Consider the following 4428-nt stretch of genomic DNA (forward strand, 5'->3'; position numbering starts at 1 on the left):
GAAGCAAGAGGGGTTTATGAATATCAGCTGAAATCAGCCTCATAGAGCAAGTGCCAATATTTACATTTCTATTGCTTAACATTGTTTGGGTTGGAAATTATAGCAGTTTTCTGATTAACTACCTGCAGGCATGCACCAGTTTGACCTTTTGCATGCTAAATTGCATGCACTAAATTAAATTTTCCTCTCTCTCTCTTCCTGAGATAAACAAGGCCAGTTACATGACTCAGGCTGCCCTTTCTCTCTTGCCATTCCATATGCAAAGTCAATCCTAGCCAGTTAATCCTCTAATTTAAGAGCAGACTTCTCTATTTTTGTAAGTGATTAGAAGGATTTTGTTTCTTTTAAGTTGTTGTGGGTCAACAATTTGTATTCAGAAAGAAGAGCTAGTAGCATCAAAATAACATGTTTCCTAATAGCAGGCTTCTGTGAGTACTTCAGAGGTAAGTAAATGAGCAATGTTCATTTTCAACTCTATAAATTTGAGGAAACAATATCATCAGCTGCAATGGCTGCTCAGCATACTTCTCCAGAGAAAGCATAAAAAAAACCAAAAAATGCAAAGGCAAGAAGAAAATATCACATTTAGCAGGTGATCAGCTGTCCTATTTTACAGGTAATAGGTTAGAAACTCTTAAGTCAAATCTAGTTATTCACATTTTCAAATACTAGTAGCTAATTTGAGAAATATTTAAATTGTATTATAACTCAGACATTCTCATTATATCCTCAATTGAAATTATGCAGATCAGGGACAACTTTCCTGAAATCAGATCAAGTTATTCTGACACCAACCCCACACACTTAGTAGTACTTATTCCTCGGAGAATCATAAGGAAATATAATCAATTTTCTCACTACATTGTTGAATTAACAGAGATGAAGATTACTACAAAAGTAACAGGCCAGGCTGTAGAAGAAAACAAAAATATTTCCTTTTTTTTCAGTGGGAACTAGGACAGATTTTTGCTCCACCTTATTCTGTGGTGAAATTTCTGTGAAAATTCTGTGAAAAAAAAGTTTAGTTGCTACACTAAAACCGAGAAAGGGACTCAATGCTTTGTCCAGTGAGAGATACATCACTTCAGAGAGGAAATACTTTCTGTGCAAAGGCAATTCCAGACCCTAGCTTTGAATATGTAGAATAGGCAGCAGTCATAATTTCCCAATAGACCACATCATGTCTGAGTTTGTACAGTGAAAGTTTATAAAGCTTATATTCTCTGCCATAACATGGCTCAGAGAAAGCCCAGATCTCTTTTTGGTCCAGCCAGCAGCAAACTCTATGTTGCTGTCAGCTCTAGAGGTGACTGGCTAAGCCTCAGTTGACTGCAGTACCATCAGTTCTGTAGTCAGAATGAAATTCAGGAAGAAAAAACTCTCTAGCAGACTCCACTGCTCAAATCAATCAACTCAGGGTCTTTCAAAATTTTTCACAGAATTAATTCTTCTGGAGAAATAATTGGCAAACATAATTTACTATCACTCTGAGGAACTCTTGTCACAAACACTTCTCTCCTCCCTTTCATAAAAACAAATAAAACATTTTGCTTGCAGCTTATCACAACTGATTTCCCAGAGAATTGTTGATTGGAAAGCATTTATGTGTTTGCTGATGTTTTGATAAAGATTTTGTTTGGTTGGGTTTTTTTAAATTTCTAGTTAAATGCTTTCTGTTTTTAACTAAAGGATTGAGATGGCCTAACTTTACCCTACACTTCATCTGCCTTTATAACACAGGTTCTCTCAGTGAGAAAAAGAACAAGAGGCAGCATGAGGTGAGCAAATATTTCTCCTTCAGCTACAAATCACAGTTTGAAAATCTCAGCTCTGCTTACCTGATATAAACAAAAGCAGATGGCAAATCCTATATTTACTATGACTGCATTAGGATTTATAGAACATAACTATTTGCTTATACCAGTCACTGTTAAATTTTACTGGCTCTTTTTATTAGTATGTATCTGTGGGGTAAAAAGCATTCTAAACTTATCAAAGGAAACCAATTATCATGCAAGAGGATTTTTTTAACTGCAAGAGTAGTTGCCATTTGTTGCATGGACACTGCCATTTATCCAAGAACATAATGACTTATATAATCAATTCTTTGTCAAGATGTATAGGCATACATTTGCATGATCTCTGAAGTACCACCTATACAGAGTCACTGTTTTTCTCTGTATTGTTCTGCAAAAACATCCCTAATATATCTGCTGTGAGAAAATAAACTATTTTTCTTAATTTGGCAAATCTGAGAACAAAGCCAAATAAAAGTGTCATATTCTCAATAAATACCGTACAAAGATCATTCTTGGCTATGATTTTTACCTGCTCATCCTAGAAAATGGTTTGGCCCAAGAGTATACTGCTCTCATAAAAATCAAGGCAGGTCCTGTAGAGACTGTGAAGTCAGAGAAAAATTACTCTTCTCTCTATTTGGCATAATTTATTCTCAAAAGAAAAAACAAAAGTTATGACTTAATTCCTGTTTCGTTGCCCCAGTACAGTACATGTTCATAAAGACTCCTTTTTGTTAACCAGTGCACCTTTAGAGACAAGTTTCATTTATTGCATATGAACATACATGAATTTTTTATCAGCCATGGATGCCCACAGATACCACAATGAACCAAGAGCAACAGAACCAAAACTCAGACACCGTGCAAGGAAAGAGAAATTTCTAGGAGATATCAACACTGAAAATATAAAAGAATTTACACTTATCAAGGTCATATCCTTTGACCTCAAGTTCAAAGATTTCACAAAACTGACCCTGCTGGGTTTTGTAAGCTTTTGGCTAAAGGATCAGAAGGCAAAGAGACTAACCACACCCCAATGGAAATAATTTTGAAAGGCAAATAATTCAGGCAAACTGATGCTAATCAGCATAGTTGATAAGATTAACCTGGGGAGTTCTGGTAGATAGCCATCATAATTTGTTTAGCCCATAGCTCAGTGTTCTTAATATAGTTTCATGTCATTCTTCTCTCTGTTATACCAAGAGACAATTAAATCTGTCTTTTAACTCATCATTTACAATTTTGCAAGAGTCATAGCTAGATCAATATACCAGAATCACACTGAGCAAAGCTCTTTGACTTGTCTTTGACTTGTTTTCACATGCATCTGTAGGTATGTATTTGTGTGCACTAAATAAAGTCATAGAGAGTTTTATAATCCATATTATTGTATCAACTTTTATGTACACATAGTGCATTAAACTTGAATTCTGCTGTCCAATGTTTTGCAATATCCTAATTTCAGTTTTTTAAATATTAAAGGTGTACTTGCTTCTATAAAACAAGCTAACAGAAAATTTAGGAGGTAATTAAATAAAAAATTATATAAAATATTTTTCTTTTTATTCTGGTTGCATTACTCCTGTAATATTTACAGTTATGTGGTACATACCTTTGTGCCTTTAGGGTATATCTAAACCATTTTTATATCTCAAAAAAAGTCCTCTCAGGGGCATGGGGTACAAGGTTATCCCAGGAACCACCCAGGAGTAGCCTTTGAGTGGGTGAGAGAAATACACAAATCTTAACATTGAGGCAGGATGCACATGTTTTTTTCATTCTAGACCTCTCTCCACCCACTGCTCTTCACATATGCTTGCACTTCTGACCTGAGCCTCCAGCAGTGTTTGTGGAATTTGTACTGTATGCCACAATGTGACTGTGTTAGTGTATTTCCCAACGAGGTTATTGCCTAGTGCATTTCTTACGTCTTTTCTTTTTTTCTTTTTTTTTTTTTTTTGACACATTGCGTCCTTTTGTAATGGAAATAAATTATTACAGTTCTTGAGTAGTGTTTCACTAAAGTTTTTTTAATTAGCCACAGGTGAGGCAAGCATCCTTTCACATCACTCGCAAGGACCCCAGGTAGAAAGCCAAAAGAGCTTTAACCTCTTGAGTAATACCTTGATTACTCACTCGATGGCTCCAGCAGCTGTGAGATTTGCTTCCACAGCTGGATTCTGATAGTTTAACACCAGGGACCTGAAACTGAATAAGCAGAGGATGGTATCTTGGGTCTTTGGAACTGAATGACAAAATGCTCCAGAAAACCAGAAACTTTAGTTTAAGCCTCCAAAACAGCACAGAATATGTGAGCAGTTCTTCCACCACCAGTTTTCCCCTTTCCCTCTTCCTGGTTTTCTTCCATTTGAATTGTTAAGAATTGGAAGGAGCAGAGGCATTTCCTTCTGTGGCACTGGGATTTATACATGAAAATATTACACCAAAAGCATCCACATAATACTTCCAACATTTCCAAGCGCTGGCATATGCAATTCTGTCCTGGAACTGAATGTGAAAAGGTATAGCCACCAAACCTTTCCTGCAGGAAATGTGTGCCCCTATGGAATATGTGCTTTTCTGAGGCAGATAACTTTGATCTTGAGCAAAGGTAAGCAGAACTGGTTCA

Source organism: Poecile atricapillus, chromosome 2, assembly GCF_030490865.1.
Source record: "Poecile atricapillus isolate bPoeAtr1 chromosome 2, bPoeAtr1.hap1, whole genome shotgun sequence".
Classification (NCBI taxonomy): Eukaryota; Metazoa; Chordata; class Aves; order Passeriformes; family Paridae; genus Poecile; species Poecile atricapillus.